This window comes from Denticeps clupeoides, chromosome 2 (genome assembly GCF_900700375.1).
Source record: "Denticeps clupeoides chromosome 2, fDenClu1.1, whole genome shotgun sequence".
NCBI lineage: Eukaryota > Metazoa > Chordata > Actinopteri > Clupeiformes > Denticipitidae > Denticeps > Denticeps clupeoides.
In genome coordinates this window covers 34959703-34982533 of record NC_041708.1, presented here as the reverse complement: position 1 = coordinate 34982533, position 22831 = coordinate 34959703, and the positions used below count along the sequence as shown (strand labels likewise).

Genomic DNA, 22831 nt, shown 5'->3' with positions numbered 1-22831 from the left:
CACACACACACACACACACACACACACACACATATATATATATATATAAATTGTGTGTGTGTATATATATAATTTTTTTTTTTTTTCATATTCTGACTACAGATTGGCGATGGAGATCGAGTGCACCTTTTGAAATTTACAACCAAAAAAAAAAAAAACTTAAGCAAGGTAAACTATGCATAGTGTCAGCATTATGTTTATAACCTTCAGCCACTTGCTATTTTGCTGGATGGTGACATTCATCCATCCCTGTTGAATTTTTTTTTTTCACAATGAAAGTGACGGTGAAAGTCATCCCCCCATCTACATCTGCTATTCTCATAAAGACTTTGACAGTGTTCAGGATTTAAAGTGTGAAATCACTGGCACTTGAATACGGTCAATTAATCTGTGCCTCCAATTCCAAACCACAACATGCTGTAAACGTCTCAGATGCCTCAGAGAAAGCCAGCAGACTGGAAGTAAAATCTGACACCATCTGTGTAGCATTGTACATCATCGTGTTTCAGTGGGAATTAAGACGGCATTCTACCACACTTCAAACTATTGACCACTAGTGAGAAACAGCGGGTCGCGGCACATCTCTATTTTAAGGCAGCGAACTGACACTGCAGATTTGACCAATGAACACAAAGTCACTGGCACATTTATTGAATTAATAAATGTTTATGTACAAAAATACCACCTTTTGGGTCCTTTTTTGTTGTTGTATTTTTTATTTTTTTTTATCAGAAATATTTTTACATTTAAAATAAACAATTACAACATACCTGACTGGTTTGTATATGTTTTTTTATTTTAACACTGGTGCTCCAGTCCATGATGTGCTCATGCATTTTTCTCTTCACTCACAAACAGAATTCTCAATATGGTTTCCCAGTTAATTACGGCATCATACGAGCAATCTGTGATAAATCTTGCTAAAGGTGAGGCGACATTTGGCACAGCACCTCAAATTAAAATGCAGGGGGCACATGATCTACTACATGCTAGACCCAAAGTACAGGATAACATTTTTCTGCATTGTACTAGTGTGAAGTCTGCTTGTAAATACTCTTCCAGAGAAATAGGGTCCGGTTATCTTGTTTTATGGTTTCTCTTCATTCATCCTCATTTTAAATCTGTCATTCTTTGTTAATTCCTATAAGTGCATTGCTCCTTTATTTATGTGTGTGTGTGTGGTATACATATACATATACACACACACACGTATTAAAACTGTAAGAACCTAGCGGGTAAGAAAGCGGACCCGTTATCAGAAGGTTGTGTGTTCGAATCCCAAACGCCACTGAGGTGCCACTGAGCAAAGTACCATGCTCCCCAGACGCCTTTCATGGCTGCCCACTGCTCACTAGGGGTGATTGGTTAAATGCAGAGGACACATTTTGTTGTGTGCTTTGCTGCAGTGTTTCACAATGACAACCACTTTCACGTAAATGTCATGGAAAGAAAGATCAACCATTGTTTTTTTGTGATGTTATTGTGATTTTTTTGATGATGACTGTTGGAAATGTGTTGCAGGTCAGCGTTATATCCAGTGATATTTGTGGAGTTATACTGTGTTTGGAGTGGATGTTTCTTATTTCCTATTCCTAGGGTCGACTATGCCCTGTGGTGGTCTTTATCCAGTCCATAGGTCAAAGAGAAGGGGGTGAGGCAGCTGGAGGAGGCTGGAGGCTGGAGAAGCTGCAAGCTTAACTAAACTGCACTGCTTGTATTTTGGACCTTGTTTTTTAGAACTAGTGTTTGCCTCATTGATTCTTTAGATTTACTTTGAATATTGATGCTTTTTGTTTTATTCCATATTCTCTGTGTCATTCATTCTTTTCCCGATTTATTTTCACATATCATATGTTGCGGTCCTCTTATCTCCCCTGGCTCCATCATGACATAACACCAGTCACATTAAAGCTTGTCTGGGGCTACAGATTCTGTATGACCTGTCACCATTACCATAGAAACGGATAGCATATACCAGGAACCGATTAAAACATACCCAGTGGCCTGACCCATTTAAGTAGATTTCAAGCATTAAACATTAGTCATGTATCCAGCAACCCTTTAAGGGTCTTCAGCATTTTAAATATTTCAACAGCTCATTTGAGCCCCAATGGCCAGCACTGCCAGGTCTGACCATTTTCTTCTTTCTATGACATTTAGACCACAGCTCAGTGGGGTGAAAGATCTGAGCCATGCAGCATATGGAAGAGGACAACCCACCACCGGTAATAATGGTCAATTCTAGACTCAACGTTATAGACAAAAAAAAAATTTTCCAGACCCTTTTAATGGCAGCTGATAATAAATTGCAGTATATTCAGGGACAAAGCTTGGGAAATGTTTTGTAAATGCTTAAAAGTGAACATTGTAAGTCATAACACAGAATGACAACGGCAAAGACAGAAGACCTACAGGGTAAAATATTTACAGAGGCTATGAAGTGGGACGCAGGTGAGGCAAGGACACAACTGATGCTCCTCTACTTACTACATACTATTTTCAGGGCATTATTGAGTACCCAAACGATACACTGAGTGTAAAGCGTTTTTCTCCTCAATGATCACTATCTAAAGCTAAAAAAATCCCCCGAAATAAATAACAAATAAAGCTAAATATCATCCAAGGCATTGTGGCCTTGCCATGTGCATGTTGGCAGGAAACATTCCTTATAGGCATATGACATGGTTGCCTTTTCTTTGTTGTTAATTAATCATCATGTTCAATTTAGTGTGTTATTAACGCTTGAGTGAACAGCCACAAAATTGATTGTTTTTCTTTTTAGAGATTCAAATTAACTGCATTGATTGTACAGCTAGTTATGCAAAATAAGGTGTAAACTGCCATTTAGGAGGCAAAAAATAAATAATTTGAGGTTAAGATTCTTTTCTTACAGTGGAGGTTTGTGTATTCTTAGAATTTTCTTGGATTCTTTTCAGTTTTTTTCTTTTATTTTCTTTCGGGGTTTCCTGCTTCCTGAGAGCTACTTTCCTCCCTTGGTACGTTTGGGGTTTCAGGCCCAAAATTATGTAAAGCTGCTTGGTGAAAATGGTCTATTTTAACAAAAGGAGATGGAGGAAACTGTGTACAGTGTAAAAGTCTGAAAAAAGACTGGTCAACCAATAAACTGGTGAAAAAATTGGTAGTAGACAAATGGTTTAATAGCACCCTTAGCAGAGGTTATGTTGCCACAGGCCAAATTGAATACAAATATGCAATTCATTTGACAAGTTGTAGGTAGGAATACACGAAAATAACAAGCTGCATTATTTCTTAAAGCACTAAACTGAAGTGCTGAATTGGATTTTGTGGGAAATGACCTGGAGCTTGCATCTATAGCATATAAAACTGTATAAAACAGTCATTTATCTCATTTTAAGCAAATGTAACATTAAACCGGATCAGGGAATTCTTGAAGCTCACAGCTAGCCATTTTTAATGGATTTTCATGGATGGCTTTTTAATTAAAACTGTTACAGTTGGATCCCAATATCTGTGTTGCCAGATGTATGGAATTTAATAATAGATACAATCCATAATGTGTAATGCAAAATAAATTATTAATGCACAGATAAATAGTAAAACACTGTCCCCTCAGTTGTTTGACATTTTCGTCAGATCATTCTGTGACTAGGTTCAGCAGTCAAGAGCCTGTGACATGAGGGTTAAATTAGCCATTTGACATAATTGGAAGCAGATCCTGCAATGTAAAATTGCAGTTAGCATCTGGCAGACAGGACTTTAAAGAGAGAGAGAGAGAGAGAGAGAGAGAGGGGAAGGAATAGCCTGTGTCAGTGTCTAGCCAAGCTGAAAGTAGCCAAGCAGTCGAACAGTTGAGATAAGCTGCTAAGAGGACACTGGCGTATCGTGTGGCCCCAGACGCCTCCATATTCCTTTTAGCCTTCGAGTCATTCAGGTGATTGACAGCAAGGGCTGGGCTCTTTCTAGTCTGTGAAGAAGGAAGGAAGACATCTTTGTGAGGGTGGGGTTTGCATTATTGAGCACAGATCTTTCCACCTACTTCTCTCAGATGGAGAATAGAGGGAGCCATAAATCAGATCTGGCAATTGCATGGGAAAAAGCCAAATGAATGAGGACGTCTTGCAATATGGACGCCTTACAATATGTATGACTTCTCAGAATGCACAAAAGTGTGCTGAGTCAGAGGCAAGGAGTAGTATGGAGGTGGGGCCTGACCTTTGCTAAGATCATATCTACTTTTTAGGTACAGTAGCAGAGGGAAGCTAAATTTGTATAAAGGGCTGTCCATGTGTATCTGTCTTAAAGTAGGCTACATCAGCATGGGTCCTTTTCAAGTGTGCCTGACCTTTCTTGCATGTGAAATCTCAATCAATAAAAAATAAACTGCATGTACAATTTGTATCAAGATTTAAGAAATTGATTCTCTCTAAAATCCTCTCTGGGTAAAACAAAAAGGCGTATACAAAATCGACACTTCTTAGTTGTAAACTACTTTATATATAACAAATATGTCTGTGTGTTGCAAAATATATGGCAAAAACATGCCATATCTTCTTCAGCAATAATATATGGGTAATATTATCACCCATTATCGTCCCAGCGGTAAGCTCAACTCCCACTACAGTGCTCAAAATCAGGTTAATTAGCTGATAAATGACAAGATGTGTTCAAAGCAAAGAAAGAAAAGATGAACCTGTGTTAATTGTGTTCATCAAAAGCAATTTGGTTTGTAGTTTGTTAAAGTCATTTATAAATATCGACAGTTATGTGGCTTTATGGACTTATTAGTGTTGTGCAAGTCTGAAACTGAGTAGTCTTTTGGATTCATAGCTAAACAGCAAATTCAAATGACAAAAATTAGTCTTGCATTTGCTCTGTCCCACATTACTTTGTACCACCTTCCTAAACATTGTTGCTGACCAAGTACAGTCGTTCAAGGTAAAAATGAAACTGACTCACAAGAGCCAAGGCCAGGCAGCACCCGCCCTGTACACTATTGACACTGTGCCTGTACCTCATTCTTATAAAACAAAAGCTCCTACAAGAAAAAGGAAGATTAAAAATCAAATGCATAAATATGCTGACACTGTGTCTGTTCCCCAGGCTGGACAGGGTGTCTGTTTCAGCAACTTATTAACTGTTACTATCATTCCTACTGAACGTACCACCAGTACCTCTAATATAAGAACAGGATTATTAAATGTTAGATTTCTCACAACTAAAGCGTTCATTTCTAATGCAACTATTACTGACCATTACTTGATGTTCAGTGCCTGACCGAAACTTGGATAAATCAAAATGAATTTGTAACATTAAACATGTTTAGCCCTCCTGGATGCGGCTTTATACACTGACCTTGCTTGACTGGAAGAGGAGGGGGTGTTAAAGTAATTTTTTTATGATATTGGAATCACACATCGGACATCGATTTAATTCTTTTGATATATTCTCTATACGAACATATCCTATGAAGTCTCTCAAAATAAAATCATAAGTGTATTCCTCTAATTATGATCTCTAAACGCCCTGGACCTTACTGCGAGTTTCTTAGTAAATTTACAAACTTTGTTTCCATCTGTATCTGTGGATAAAGCTTTAGTTTAGTTCAGTTGGAGTTAAACAGAATATAATAGGACCTACTCATGAAGATGGTGACACGCTCCATCTTCTACTGACCATTTTCTGGTAATTTTCACTTCTAAAATATGCCTTAGACAAAAAAAAATGCACTATAGAGAGAAACAGACAAATACATCAAGTACAGTGCAGAGGTTTATTAATATCCAACCAGATTTATCACTACTGATCAATCACCCCCAGACCCTGTTGAACTTGACCAAACGACTAAATGCTTAGAAATAACACATCATAATACGTTAGATAATATTGCTCCCCTCAAAAGGAAAATAGTCAAGGATAAAAAGTTAATACCTTGGTATAACGAACACGTGTGCTTGCTAAAGCAGACTGTCTACAAATTAGAACGTGAATGGCGTACAAGTAAATTGATCATGTTCCAAATAGCATGGAAGGAGAGCCTCCTTAACTATGGGAAAGCATTTAGCGCAGCTCTTTAATAGACAAGAATAAACATAATACTTTCGCGCGATACAATCATAGCAGCGACGGTTTTATGAACTTCTTTAATGCTAAAATAGCAGACCACCGCCCGAAGAGCCTGCATTAATTAAACTAATCTCAATATCAAATAAATGTACTGGTATATAAGATCCACTTTCTACAACCTTCCTTAAACAAGTAGCACCCAATGTTATAAATCCTATCCTAATAATATTTTTAATTTGTCGCTTAGCACTGGTCATGTACCAAGTTCCTTCAAGGTAGCTGTCATCAGACCCCTAATTAACAAACCCAATCTTGATCGCAGTTAGCTTTTGAATTATAGACCGATATCCAACCTTCCGTTAATATAGAAGATTTTAGAAAAGGTTGTAGCCCAGCAGCTGTGTGCGTACACAGCCACAACATTCATGAAGTATATTAGTCAGAATTTAGACTTCATCATAGTACTGAGACAGCACTGTTAAAGTGGTTGACCTGCTGCATCTCATTTCATCTCGCTGCTTGTCCAGCTTAACTGTAGTGCAAAGTTTAATACTATTAATCATGCTATTCTCCTCGACAGGTTAGAGAATGTTGTTTGCATTAAGGTAATAGCCTTCCTATGGTTCAGATCATATTTGACTGATCGGTATCAGTTTGGGGACATTAATGGTGATTTGTAAAGTGGAGCTTGGGGTTTCACAAGGTTTTGTCCTTGGTCCATTGCTAATCCTCTTAAACATGTTCCCTTTAGGTCACGTTATTTGTAATCACGCTATTAACCTTCACTGCTATGCCAACGACAACTCTGGATATTCTATTTTACCAAGTACAGAAGTAACGGATCTAGTTGTCCTTATAGACGCAGGCCTCTCATTCGATTCACATCGCATTCTTTAACCTTAAAAATATATCGAAGATAAGAAATAAAATGGTTCAAGCCTTTATTACTTCAAGTATCAGGCTCATGGACATTGAGCACACCAGAAGACGTGGTCCAGTCTTTTGGAGGCTGGGCCACCAGAAGATGCATTGGGCGTGCCACCAGGGAGTCGTGATGTCCCTAGTGCAACACTTGGAGTCGAAGTGCAGTATAAATGTAAGTTTTTTTGGCTGGGGTTTTGTGAGGTGGGGGTTCAAGGGCATGGCCCACATTGATGTCCTGGATTAACGTCCACTTGACCTGTGCCAGGATGAGGGCGGAAGAAACGACATGGTCAGGAGTGGGGTTGCTGTCGGCCCTTGTTTGTAATCGGTAGAGGGCATCTGCTTTGGTGTTCCAGTTTCCGGGGCGGTAGGAAAGTATGTAATCGAACAGTGCCCATCGAGCCTGCCTAGTATTCGTAGGCGAGGTTCTTGTGATCAGTGTACACCAAGAACAGGTGTGCTCCTCCGGCGCCAGTTTGATCGCAAGGAGTCCTTGGTTGCCTATGTCGTAGTTGCGTCCCACTGTACTAAGGTCTGCCCTGGAGCAAGAACGTGAGTCGCTGAGCCACCTGGCTGTTCCCACATATAATGCAGACTGAACACCAAGAAGGTGGTTTGGGTGACGTGGGAAGAACTTTTCTCCTGCTTGACATATTCATAATGTTCCGTGGGTGTGATGAAGCCTGTCTTTCATTTGTCCCCCTCCCAAATCCGGACAGCAGTCGAATCCTGTAGCAGTCCGGGACTCCCTGTGGAAGGGCGTGGTCTACTACGGGCAGAGGCGAGGTTGTGGACCAAACATGCTCCTGATGTCGGCCATGTCAGTAATGTTAGTAACAGTAATAGTATCAGAGTCCCAATTTCACTCATCTTCTGGGTCATGAGTTGCTTCTTGGTCATGAGGCCCGCAGCCTGCCACACGCCCTCTGCTGGCCCGGATGGGCCACAGCCATGAACATCAAGATTACATTACTGCAACACATTACTGTTTGATCCATGGAGGCCTCACCTCACAATTTACTGGACTTAAAGAATCTGCTATTGTCACAGGTGGGCTGGACATGGCAGTGAAGGAGGAAGCATTCGCATGATCACAGGACAGGGGTTTAATACGAACTTCACGAGACAGGGGAACATTAACATGCACAATGACCCGACGGTGAACAGACACGAACAGGATAGCTTTATACAATTATATAAATAGACAGCAGGTGAACACGATCAGGGAACATTACACGAGACAAACATGAAACTCCGGTCCGGACCCCGGATCCGGAGTCAACCCCTGCCGGTCCGGATCATGACAGCTATTGATCAATTGGTATCAGATCCCATAGCATACAATAAGATGACCTGGATTGGAACAGCTTCGAAGATCTTGAGATTCCGAATGGAAAGGGGAAAAAAAATCATTGGAACATCAAATTTATTGGGAACGGGAGAACCCTAAATAGCGGCCACCCGGCCTTATTTTGATTATTTATTTTTCATTCACACTGTTGGCACTTCCAATCATGCTGCATAGCTTTTCACTTTCATTTGTGGGTCCGTGAGGAGCAGTGGCGCTCCCTGACACTTTCCATTAAAATGCCATCCGATGAACAATCCTGAGCTGAGAAGGGGGCCCTGCAAGACAAAATGGAGCCAGGTGCTGGGGTTCTAGTCTCATCCAACAAAGAGACAATGCATATTCACATTTTCACTGCAACTCCTAAATGACTTTATTTATTGAAAAATTGTTGTTGATTTGAACCATGTGTTCTAAAATCCTGCATACACACTCCCCATTTGTGGATACATGTGAAATGAAACTGCTGAAATGCATTTATTCTTTTTCCTTCTGTGTGCACACCATGGTCAGAGTGAATGAGGCATTAATCATCAGTAGCCAAATGTGTGGGTTTTTTTTTTTTTTTCATATTGTCAGTTCAGACTCACAGGCGATAATATGATTCCTGAAACCAAATTTCACAGACACAACAAAGCAATTACAAAAGCAGTCCTCCTTATTTCCGAATGCCTCAGGAGATCAGCTAACCCTGAAACAGCTATTAAACAGTACATGACTCAATAGTTGCAGGTGGTACCAAATGTACACAAAAACACTGGATCAACCATCTTGGCAACAAAGTGCCTCTGAAAATTGCGTCTTGAACCTTTGGATATTTACTGTGAAAAAAAATTTCTCTTTACAGAAATGCCTGTCCAGTTAAATTGAAGAAAATGCAACTTGAAAAAAAGATTGCTTCTTAAAATAAATAGCTTTTGGAGACATATTTTTTGTATAAGTTAGATTTTAAAGTATCTGAAGTGAATCCACTCCCTGTTTAATCTTACTAACGAAAGATTACCACCGACATTATTTTTTAAATTGCGGATCATCCTCTGCAACAAGGCAACTAATTACTAAATTACTAATTACTAACATCTTTATTTGTTTCATATGCGAACATATCATAATTGTTAAATATGTGATATAATTTTGGAGGTGCATATAGAACTGCAAAGTGATGAATGATGTTGAGTGCTGAAAAGCATCAGAATCAGAAATGTGTTTATTGTAAGTGAATGTTTTATTTATATGCCATCAGGGTAGGAGATCCTGTGTAAGGTTTTCTATTCTGTAATGCATCTACAGCACTCAGCCCAAGTAAATTTGAAGCTGAAATTAAATATAATTTTGTAATATATTAAATTTCAGAAGTGCAGACAAGATATAAATACAAACAACCTTAATTAAGCTGAGGTTATTTAAATCCATCACATCAACCCCCTGTTGAACCAGCTAACCTGCAAATGACATTAAGCAATGAAATGGCAATAGGCTTAGAACAAGGCTAAATTGTAATAATGTCGTAGTCATACTTCCAAATTCCAGCTTTCTATTTTTTCCCTCACGTCTGTGTATCTGTGGACATATTGGAGAAAGCACTGTGGCATCCGAGCATCCAGCTGTCCCACAGTTGCACTGCATGATGGGAAATAAAAAGGTTTGGGCTGACGGAGCACATTCACAGTGTCACAGATGCTGCTCAGCCTGAACGTTGTAGGTTCTTTCTACAGTAGAATGCAATTTTCAGCATGAGCCGTGTACTACAGGCTTCAGATGGGAAGAAGGATGGACGAATGGCAGGGGTGGGCGGATTATTGCTGACTGGGCCGACCTTATTCGCAACATCTTCAATCAAGTGGCCCATTCATCTGTTTTAGTTGTTTAATTGTTTTAGTTCAGCAGGTCATGTATCAGCATCTCAATAGAATTCAGGTCAGGACTTTGGAGTGTCCTAGTCAAAGTCTTCATTCAGTTTTTCATCAGCCAATCAGAGTTGACCTGCAGGTGTCTTGTGGATCATTGTGCTGCTGCAGAACCCAAGTTCGTTTCAGCTTGAGGTCACAAACAGATGGCCTTACATTCTCCCTCAGATTTTTTTGTCAGACAGCAGAATTCATGCTTCTATTTATCATAGTCTTCCAGGTCCTGAAGCAGCAAATGACACCATCACACCATCACCACCACATTTTACTGTTCTCCCAAAAAGTCTTGAGGATCAACAAGATTTTTCCTGGCACAACTGAGATGAGATGTTCTGTAATGTTCTTTTGGCTCAGCAGTGGTTTTCGTCTTGGCACTTTTGCCCAGTTTCTTTCTCATGTTAGAGTCTGGAACACTGAACCTGAAGTTTTTGGATGTTGTTGTGGGGTCTTTTGTGACGTCTTTGATGAGTCATGGCTGTTTGGCCGGCTCCTCCTGGGTTCACCACTGTTCCGTGATTTCGCCATTCATGGATAATGGCTCTCACTATAGGTTGCTGGAGTCCCAAATCTTTAGAAATGGCTTTGTAACCTTTTCTAAACTGATTGATCTAAATGATTTTCGTTCTCATTTGTTCTTGAATTCCTTTGGATCTTGGCATGATGTTGAGCTTTTGAGGATGTTTTGGAGTACATCATTTTGTCAGGCAAGTCTTATTTAAGTGATTTCTTAATTTGAAAGCAGATATGCCAGTAATCAGGCCTGGGTGTGGCTAGAGATAGTGAGCTCGGGTGTGATGAACCACTTTGTTACACAGGGCCATGTAGGATTGGATTGTTTTATTGCACTTAACAATAAAATCCTTCACTTCACCCTACACATTTGGTGCTTAATTGTGTTGTCTGACTAATATTTCATATTTTTTATGATCTGAAACGTTTAAATGTGACTAACCTTTATTATCACAAGACTTTGCAATTTTTATGGCTTGACAGTGACTGTGCCATTAGTATTTTCCCTTCAACTACTTTAAGTACCTGGACAGACAAGACTAGATCAAATGAGAGGCTATTGGCCAGATTCTAAAAATGCAAGTGTCATTAGCACTGAAGGAAGAAATAATGAAGAGAGCTAAGGGAGTTGGGAATCTGATCTGAAAAAATATACTTTGTTTTGAAGGAATTAAAGGAAGGAATTCTGTTTAATATAGAAAAGTGACAGATTATAGGGAAACTGAGGGAGAAACATATGCATTAAAAATCATGCATAATTGAATGCATTTAACATTCATTACCATCATTTACCATCTTGGAAATGTGCTCTTATTTTTTGTGTATTCAATCAAAAGTAACAGAAACAAGAGCAATAACTCATTTCATATAATGGAATAAAAATATTAATAACCTGATGTAAGTGTCAGCCAGAATGATGATGCCCCTATGCCGGAGCTCATTCCAGGACACTTGGCGCAGCAGGGCACCAGCCCACCACAGGACACACGCGCGTGTGTGTGTGTGTGTGTGTGTGTGTGTGTGTGTGGGTGTGTGTCATGCAGATCATTTCACTAAGACATTCACACCTATAGACAATTTAGAGTCGCCAATTTACATAGTGGACATGCCTTTGGACAGCAGAAGAAAACCTGAGACCCTGGACGAAATCCACAGCAACACGAGGAGATGCAAAAATGTCTGAGCTGGGATTCAAACTCTTGGAGGTGTGAAGCCAATCTGTGTGCCCTTCTAAACATCAGTAATGGTGATATTTTAATGTGTTAATGGTGAAAGCAACACGATCTCTAGAGTACTATTGAAAAGAGTAATGGACCATGACCTTTTCCGTTGGGGTCGATAAAGATTAGATCTTTTTGCCATTCTACTGACCTCAATGTACCCTGCCAAATGACCCGACAAAGAAGACCCTGCATCAGCACATACTGAGAGGATCTTCACACTTTCACTTCTTACAAGGACCCATCACTTAGCCTTCTTTAGTCAGTTATTATTTGTCATTATTAAGAAATTAAAAGGATGAAATTAAAACATTTTCTAGTTACAACAATTAAATCTCAGGTTTGTCTGTTTATTTAAGTAGTTGGTTAGGTGACATTGGCATTACAGGATCATTTTTTGCAGTGGTGCACTAGTCGAGACAGCAGCTGAACAATATTACTGGACAGATTGCAAAGATCACTGTAGAACGCAAAATGAGCTTAGGCATAGACTTTTTAAAAAGGTATGAACATTTTATATTTTCTTTATTAAACTCACTGTTCCAGGCTGCAGGTGCCTGATTACCATGATTGTCATAATTAGTGAGATCGGTATGCACTGTGGGAGCTGTCAGTATTCTTAGATGTAATTAAGCAGTACTCTGTTTTTTCTGGGGTTTTTTTCGGAGTTTAGGAGCCTTGTCTTACAGGTAAACAATTTTGTTAAGTTCAAGAATAAAATGTGTAGCGGACAGGTAAGGGCTCTGTGGTTTACACTATCCAAGCTCTAAAAACAGTGCATTTACAGTTGCATGTACAATTATTCCCCCCAAAAAAGTATATATATTTTAAATATATAAAGAAATATGATTTCATCAGACAAGGCTAGAATTTCACTTTGCATGGCATACTAAACCTGGTTTTCGACCACCAAGTCCAACCTATTTGCTCATTTGCCTACCCTAGATGGGGGCATGACACCAAAGTTTGAGCTAGATATTCTCTGAATGGGGCAGATGGGCCACTATTCCCTCCCCAAGTGGATCTATGTGTATTTACATTTACAGCATTTTACAGCCTTATCCAGAGCGACTTACAATCAGTAGTTACAGGGACAGTCTCCCTGGAGCAACTTAGGGTTAAGGGTCTTGCTCAGGGACACAATGGTAGTAAGTGGGATTCGAACCCGGGTCTTCTGGTTCATAGGCGAGTGTGTTACCCACTAGGCTACTACCACCCTGTATTTGGCATATATGACCTTGTCACTGTATGTCCGTACTTTCGATAGGAAATAAAAACTGCACCAGAAAAATACCAGGTCATCATGCCACCACATTAACTTGAAGAATTTACAGTGTACATGGTAGTTTTAATATTGTGGTTGTTCCATGTATGAACAAGAAAAAGAACAAAGGATAACTGCACATTGAAATATTCACAGAAACCTGAAGCCAGGCATTCATTATACAGGAGTATCTAAATTGAATCAGTGTGCCTAATAAAATGGAGCTGTTTTTCTACAGCTGGGTCAATCACCGTGGAAATGTTGCATATAACTGAAGTGTGCACAGTTCGCTGAGCCAGCTCTGTTTGTTTCTAATTTTGGGCCAGCTAATAAAAGCGGTTTAATGAGTCTAATGTTAAAATAAATCACAGCTTGTCATTGGAGAGTGTTATTTCATTTTATGTTATCCTTTATTCATTTATCTCATTTAACCAGTTATACATTTTACATTTACTTTATACATTTTGCAGTTTTACTGTTTTGCAGTTTTACTGGAGCAACGTATCTCCAGTAAGGAAGCGGCCCTGTAATCAGAAGGTTGCCGGTTCGAATCCCATACCGCTGAGGTGCCACTGAGCAAAGCACCGTCCCCACACACCGTCCCCCCGGGCGCCTGTCATGGCTGCCCACTGCTCACTCAGGGTGATGGGTAAAATGCATTTTGTTATGTGCACCGTATGCTGTGCTGCAGTGTTTCACAATGGCAATGCCCGAACGAGAACAGGACGTTGTGCCGCCAAGGCAGCCCTGGGCTAGCCAGGTGCTGCCAGTCACATCCACACATGGGTGATTAGAACCCTTTACATGCTGCTTTTTCTCCCGCTCTCCCACGTCCATTTTTTACTTGCTCCTGATTTGCTGCTTTTCTGTTCTTTCAGGCCATCACACCACTACTAAAATCCACGTTTTTTCACACATCGAGTGTTTGTGCCTCCTTCATACCCCGTGGCATGACAATTGTACACATGACCAAAATCCCTGTCTGAAGTATTGAGAAGCGTCTGGATCGTGACAATGTCACTGCCTATCTCTAGGGCCAGAAAAGTTTAAATACACCCCACAATCATCCCTTAATTGGTGCTCATTATGACAGGGGGAAACTGGAGTGGTACATCATTCCATGGGCTATCAAAATATATACAAACATGTCCTCTGGCCCAATACAATCAGCACACACAATTACAGATTATACAGAAAAAACCCACATGATTAGACCGTACTGACATCAGCCAAACACTCACTGCCCTCCCAGCCACCACAAATTTCTGAGGACCCAAGCCGGCAATTTCGCATGGCACGTGTTGCTGCGGTGACACTGAATGCGTGCGGACAACGCAAAGTGCATGTCAAATATTAAAAAATTAAATCCTGAGAATGCTATGTTTTGTGGGTATTTATGAGTGCTATGTTAAAAACAGAAATGGTGGATGCCGCTACCATGTCACACCACAATGTCCTTAACTAACATGCACATTTATCTTAGCAGTGTCGGAGGGGAACGTAGTGGGAAGGGAGAGGCCATGCGTGTATCGGACGCACACAAGCAGAACATAATTACACAGTTAAAAAGGGCTCTCCACTTTTACAAGCCCTATTAATCTAAGCATTTGCTTAAAAAAAAGAAGATTTTAGTGACAAAGCTGTTTGAACATCAAGAGGAATTTTATTCCACCACCTAGGAGCCAAGACAGAGTGTACCTTGAGAGGTGGTGGTAACAGCTGAGCATTATTAAAGAATCAGTGATGAGAGATCTGAGATAGGAGGGTGCTGACCCTGATGTGGGCAGCTACAGGAAGCCAGTGGAAGGAACATACTAATGGTGTGGTGTGAGAGGATTCGGGATTCTGGATCAGCTGGAGAGGTTGAGTAGTGTTTAGGTGCAGACCAGCCATAAGTGAGTCACAGTAATATACCTTGCACAACTTGCAGTCAGCCATGAGTGTAGCCCAGCGTTTTGTACATTTTTTGTAAAAGCTTTTGTAAAACAAGATTTTTGGATTACATCTAGGGTTACATTTTTTTTTTTCTTTGTTAATTTTATTTTCCAGGACACGTAATATCTGATCTGACAGCTGGTGTTCTGTGAGCCCTGTTATCTATAGTAGATGATTGCTGATCAGCCAACCAACTCTTGAGGCACACCCATTCCTGGAATGTGTATGCGCTGAGTCCAATCCGGCCGGTGCCCATGCTGAGAACCCATCAGACAAGAGTGAGTGTCAGTGCTGCAGACATTTCTGCTTTCCCAGTTTGCATCAGCATGACTGACTACCTCACACTGTAGCTACCCTCTGGACACTGATGCATCTCTCATCTGGATGCGTGTAGAGATGGTCTACGAATCCCTGGGGTCTCCACTGCACAGCAGGAGGACAACTGGTCCCTTGCTTTACGCCACTCTTCTGTTGTTTCATCCTCCTTCTGTCAAGCTCTGTTTATAAAAACATTATATATATATAATAAAAACATCGTTAAATAGTGTGTGACATTCACATTAAAAATATTACATAGGCTATTATATTACATTTGTGAGTGACTGCCCACTACATTGGAGGTAGTTTTTCCTCTTTTTCAAACCTCTTTTTGTGTTTTTCGGGTCTGCAAGCAGCCAAGGATGTCTGTCCTTTACTTTAAAGACTTTGCCTAGTTCATCACTGAGCAAATGCCAGAGCTCGCCAAACACACCGCACAACAAATGCACAAACACCCAAGTGACAGTAAACCTTTGCAGATCCTTGGTATGGCCCGAGACTGTGTTCTTGCCCAATGTGGCGGCCGACTGGGACATGGAACCTGCAGGTTGGGGTAGAGCTGGGGCTCCCAGATCCCCTTATATTGGGCCAGTAGAGGAGCTGGACAACGAACAAGAGCCCCCATTAACCCTGTTTATAAGCCTCATCCCTGAAAGCCCAAAAAGAGGACAACAGCCTCCGCCATTCAAAACCAACAACAACAACCCTTATTATGTGGAACAAAGGAGTGGTGTTCAAAAATTGATTATTGTTTTTTCTGACCTGGTATGAGGACAGCCGTCCTGCCCTTTTTCAATGTTGCGCTAGTGCACTACCCCTCACCCACCCTCTCCAGCACCCTTCATGACACTGCCAATCATTAAGGTCCTGTTTGAGCGGGTGGGGATGAACATTGTGGGGTCATAGCCGGAATTATAGCAAGTATAGTCATAGCAACTGGTGCAGTGCTAGCGGGTAAGGAAACTGACCTGTAAAAAGAAGGTTGCCGGTTCGAATCCCAGATTCCCACCAAGGTGCCACTGAGGTGCTGACTCCATCGGCTTGGGAGAAGACTGCTTTCAGTTCCCTTAATGTCAGTACTATATTCTTGCTTTTGGCTTGCACACGGTTCCAGCTGTAAAACTGAGGAGAATAGTTATAAAAACTCTCTGTCTACACGCAAAAGCACTGTATTCAAACCATTTTGACTTGATGTTACCTGGCAGAAAGAGGCGTGGCACAATAGAGGTTAAAAGGATGAACAGTTTCTAATTTATTAACACCAGTAGATTTTATTGCAGTTACATGTAAATATTGTATGTAAAAAAGGTACCAAAGTTAAGAGAAAGTAGAAAGATAAGAGAAAGAGAGAGAGAAAGCTAGGAGAAACAGAGAAAGAAGAAAAGACACAGAGACTGAAGGGAAAATTCCCCTCAGTTCCCGATGGAAAAAGCAAATGGAAGTCCCCAAAAAGCACAAGTGAACATTTTTTATACATTTGACTCACAGGAAGTTGCTACAGACCAATCAGAATTTGTTGTTTCTGTCGTCACGCCCTCAGAGTCTCCCGTCTGGGGCAGACAAAGACAAGGCGGGGTATCGCAAAAACCCATGGTTGGCATTTCACACCTCTTGCCATTTGACAAAGATATGGAAGACGGAGGTGTTAAACCTCTACGCAAAACAAAGGTGCAGCGACGTCCCATCTTACACAGCCACCTTCCAGCAGCTGATGAACAAGGTCCTGAGGCCCCACACTGCACGATCATCCACTCGATGGGCTGGCCTGAGCACTTGCATAAGCTAAGAAACATTTTAGAAGCATTGAGACAGACTGGACTGACTACCAACCTAAAGAAGGGTCACCTGGGCCTGGCCGAAGCGTGTTACCGGATCAGGAGTCTTGAGGCCCGCCCCAGCTGTAGGAGATCTGGTGCATCCAAGAGGCTTTTCACCCTGTCCTTTTCTAGCTTGGCAACTCCCCTTTCCAACTTTACTTTAATTTACTTTACTTGAATTTATTTAGCAGACGCTTTTATCCAAAGCGACTTACAAGAGGAAGGCACCAGGCAATTCTCGTTCGAATTCTATAGAATATTGAGTTTACAAACTAAGAGCCCTGATAAGGCCCAACAAGACAAAGTAAGTGTGCCAAGACAAGGTTGTCTGGGATGAAATGGTAGAGCAGGCATTCCCGGGCACTGAAGACATTCCCGACCTCTGAGTTGGTTCCTAATTTAAAATTGTGCTGGTGTGCAAACACCAAAAAATAACGCTGTTCTGATCATACCCTCAGCAGCGTATTTTACACTGTCAATTGTCATTCAGGACCGTAATATACGCTGTTTTGTTTAATTCTAATGTGAGCGCCCACATTCATGGGTGTGCATCACAAACTGGTTCACACTCGCATATTAAACCAGTGACGGCTCACTTACCTCTGTACAGTTACTCCATGCTGGGGTTTTCATCCTCACCGACACACGCTCTCTCGTCTCTATCCCGTTACTCTGTGACAATTTCCTACAGGTATTCTTGCACAAAGGAAGGGGTTTTGCAGGATTATGTTCATGTGTATGATCAGAAGGTTCAGCAGTGCCAAGTGTAAGAACTGGCAGACACCTGTAGTACCCAGATACTCCCATCTGCTGTCTGGAGAAGTCAGAAGTTGTCTTCATGGAAGAGTTGCAGACAAAAAAAGGCTCTCTGACAAAGGCCAAGTGACTCAACTTTGCATAAAAAGATAACTAAAGGCAGTGGTTGGCCTAGGGAGTAAGGAAGAGGGCCTGAAATCCGAAGCTTGCCAGTTCGAATCCCAAACCGGGACATTTCCTCATTTATTTCCAACACCAGGGTGACTTATTGTTTCGTGGACCTTCACGACTACTGCTTCAATGTGCAGCACTACCCTGAGTCTGGCCACGCTAATGCCATCCATCCATTAACAAGATGGACAAATGCAAAGACACCAGGGCAAGCAGTCAATCATCCAGGTGCAGCATGGTAGTTTTTTGGACCGCCTAGCCTGGCCGCATGGCCGTGGGGCTCTGCCTATAACCCACCACAGCTGGCAGCAACCGCCTGGCTTTTTGGATAAAAATGAAGACCCACGGATGAACATTTGGTCAGCAAGATGTATGAAAGTTTAGTGTCAGCAGCCAGACTCTCTCTCGACCTCTCTCACAGAGTAAAGGGAAAAGGAACACACCAACAGTGCACAAACAACCAAGTCTCACCTCCTGAAGACTCACCACCCCTCACTGCCAAAAGGCATCAGCCACCCCCTCTCTTCATGTATTCTGACACTTTGGAATCTAATAAATGGTCTCTCTGGGGCATGTTAAATCTTACAAACTGTGGTTTGCCTCCTATCGCCCCCCCCCCCCCCCGCACGACAATACCAAGAACTGTCAAAGGGGAAATTAATAAGCAAGAAGAAAAAAAGAAAAATGCTGACTTATATAATGACACACACCAACTGGTTCTTCCAAGAGATTGCAATGTGACTAATCTTCCTGTGCAAATCTGTCAACTATCTGAATAAAATACCCACCTTAAACCATGCCTGCAGGTTAGAATACTAGACAGGCTATTCTAAGTGCTACATGCCAAACTATCGAGGTAGGTGAATTTCATGATCTGCCACAGAATTGCATACATCAATTCACGGGGAACAGAATTACATTTTGACTTAGAATTTGTATTTTTTTTGTGAGTATATTTTTGCACCATTTTGGATTATTCAGAAGCATGGGCTAATGGGCTATGCAGGAGCATGCACCTAATGGCCTAATAACTTATCCCTGCACAATTGGGGCAGTGGTGGCCTAGCGGTTAAAGAAGCGGCCCCATAATCAGAAGGTTGACGGTTCGAATCCCGATTCGCAAAGGTGCCACTGAGCAAAGCACCTGTAGTACCCAGTACCCCACACACTGCTCCTCAGGCGCCTGTTATGGCTGCCCACTGCTCAAACAAAACGTTTCCCCAGAACCTGGTGCTACAATTAACGTTTAAACAAAGACACATACTGACAAAGTGCACATGTTCGACAGACAAGATGGCAAGATACCCACTTATAAATATACATCGAACAGCTTCATTCTAACTCTCATACAGTGGTGCAAAAGGTATTTGGCAACTGTGCAAGTTGTTCCAATGAAAAAGATGAGCGAAGTCTGTCATTTTAAATTTGGTTCACTTTAACTGTGACTGACAATGTAAAAACAAAAATTGTCATTGTGATTGCAAAGCACAACAAGAACAGCTCACGATGCACGCAGCTGAATGTGTCCTCTGCTTTCAAACCATCACCCTTGGTGAGCAGTGGGCAGCCATGACGGGCGTCCAGGGAGCAGTGTGTGGGGACGGTGCATTGATCAGTGGCACCTTGGCAGCTCGGCGGATTCAAACCGCTTCCTTCCTTCCACCACTGCCCCATTGACCCAATATTTCTATTATTTTGCTGAAAAAAATATTTGGTTAATAGCAAAGGTTCACCTCAATACTTTGTACCGTAACCTTGTTTGGCAATATCAGTGGTCAAATTTCTTTCTAGGTGTTTACCAGGTTTGCACACACTGTAGCTGGTAGAGTGTGTTCTTCCATGCATTCCATCTTCTCAAGAGTTGTGATGTTTTGGGGCAGTCGGGCGAGACAGACTTTCAGCTCCCTCCACAAATTATCTATTGGATTGCAATCTGGTCTGGATTGCAGGATTGCAGGATCCATGACGACCTAACACCTTTATTTCTGCGGTTAACCAAGCTTTCTTCAGGTCATTGACCATTTCCCGCGTGTGGTTCTGGGCAGTATCCCCACCATTCTCAAGATCATTTGTCATGTCAAGGGAGATTGGCAGTGGCCTTGTATTATTCCATTTTCTAATAATTGCTCCAACAGTTGATCTCTTCTCACCAAGCTTCTTGCCTATTGTAGATTGTACACCTGCTCTAGACTGGGATGAGCCAATTTTGTTCCAGCTGTTCTTAGACAGCTATTTGTTCTTTGACATGGTAAAGGTTGGAGTCAGACTGTTTGAAGGTGTGGACAGGTGTCTTTTATACACATAGGAAGTTCAAACTGGTGCCATTAATACAGGTAACAAGAGAAGAGTAGAATAGCTTCTTAAAGAACTAACATGTCTTTGAGGGCCAAAATGTTTGCTTGTTTGTTTTGAGTGGAGAGGGCGCGCCGTAGGAGAAAACTGCTGTGGAAGAGAACATGTGCAAGACAAAGTTCTCGTCGGCAAGTGGATCATTCCAGGACTTCATTCTTCGTTCCAGGATACACGGGAGATCACACCATACATTTTTTCTGGAAAAATCATACTAGCCGGGTAGATGCTTTTGAGTTTTCTTTAGTTTTTTTAGTGGACCACGTTGATTCTTTTGATGGACATTTTGACTCTTTTGGTTTTGTGGGTGGGCCAAGCTCTGAGTTCTTTATTCATGTTTAATGAAGGGGCAACCGAGGACCAGCCATCCCAGCTTTGGGCTGGTGCAGTAGTGTCAGGAGTCTCCTGACCAGGGCCAGTCTTGTCCACGAGGACTCGACCTGCTGGACGAGAGGAAAAGGGGCAGGGGCGACACATGCACACATATAAGACACACACGCACACACAGAGAAACACACACTCACAAACAAAAAAGCGGGTTGTTCATCTGCCACTTCGCTGCCACTTCAGGGGGCATGGTCAGGAGAGGTTAAGTGGGGACGCGTGAAAGTTGGGCCGATGTCTTCCCTGTGGCCATCAAGACATAGGACGCAGGGGTGGGAGGTGGTCCTTGCACTCTTTGAGGTCGACGGCAGGACTGGCTCGAGGCTGCTGACCTGTCTGTTGACCATGGGGGGGGGACATCCTCTCTCAAAGCCACCTCCTCAAAGCCACGCACCCATGCGAACAACCACTCCCATGGTGCGGTGAAGCTGTGGGGGTCGTAGTTGCGGCGCGGTTCACATCTTCATGGACCCAATCCCACAGGAAGCACTCTTGCTCACCCACACTGAGACCGGGGGAATCTGTCGTCCCTGATCTCCGCTGGTTACACATCTGTTTCGGCTCTGACTCAGGCCAGTCCTGCATGCTGTCATGCCACGAGGTGTGAAGGAGGTGCAAACAGACTGAAAAGCAGCATAACACCACCAATGCAAAAATGAACACAAACAATATTTATTGACTAGAAATTTAACAATGAAAATATCATATCTGTTGTATAAAAATAAATTATATACAATTCCAACAGTCAATGAACTAAATGAACTGTATCTAATTTATTGTGTATCATGCAATTGTTTAAATCAGTTCCCTATTGATGCCAACATTATTGTCTGCCTCAACTTCTTCTGCACACAGGAGATGCTTTAAATCAGACGAGGTCTCAAAAGGACAAACTGCTGTTCTGCACCAGAATTTCATAGTTTGAACTTCTTTCAGAATCTACAGAAACAGCGGTCTGTCGCGTGTTCTGGAATGTCGTGCATTTTGCCTGTAATTCTGGAAAATATGTGCAGGCATATCTCGTGATCGCATTTATCGATCTGAATGGTTCATGGTTATTTACTGTCGGACATGGTCCTGTAGAGTTTTCTTGTGAAGTTTGTTTATGCATGTGACTTTGAAATTGTGTGTTTGGGTATTTTTGTGTGCTTTTAGTCGAGATTCTCCACATTAAGACGATATGCTATATGTATGAATTGGTCCATGTTTATAGGTGTTAATATTGTGCACACTGTGCTGCCCGTGGGGGTTAAATGGGAAAACTTGCAAAATCGGTGGCTGCCAAAAGCTTTTTTGCCCCCACTGTATAAGGTGACTCTTGCTCACTCACTCATTCACTTTCCTTAGTCCTAGTCGCAGCTTTTGGAGGCCATCCCAGGACTGTGTGCAGGCTCAAATCTACGAGCATGCCTTTGGATAGCAGGAAGTAAACCAGAGAACCCTTAGGAAACCCCTGTCAACACAGGGAGAGCATGCAAACTCTGCACACACAGACCACACACGTTGTAAAGGAATATGTAGTATGTAATAACAGCACATTCAGTAACAACATGTCTCATCTCAGCTCTATGGGTGTTAAAAGACACATCTAAATACATATGTTTAGTGTGAAATTGAAAGGCATACGAGTGAAGTGGCAGATTACAGCAAATTACAACATCTAATAACAGTCATTTCACAGTCAGCGATTTGAGTGTTATTGTTCAGCTTTGTGTTGTTTCCATAGTAACAGAAAGCTTATTTTCTTGATGCATGACATTCACCAGTTGCATGGCCAGATATTTTTAGAATAATTGTTTATTATAACAATCCTGAAGATTAATTACATTAATTCATTACAATTATCTATGTATGTATGTATGATTTTTATGTATGATTTTGTA

The 22831-nt window shown here is 41.6% G+C and overlaps 1 long non-coding RNA gene across 1 annotated transcript; it reads right to left on the bottom strand.

Annotated features, from left to right (window-relative positions):
* Positions 1-14589: 14589 nt before the first annotated feature.
* LOC114784689 (uncharacterized) lies at positions 14590-16741 on the bottom strand. Its single transcript, XR_003748904.1, has 3 exons — positions 16440-16741; positions 15492-15650; positions 14590-15410 (listed from the first exon to the last, which is right to left on the bottom strand). It is a non-coding gene; the product is annotated as an uncharacterized LOC114784689 (long non-coding RNA).
* Positions 16742-22831: the final 6090 nt, after the last annotated feature.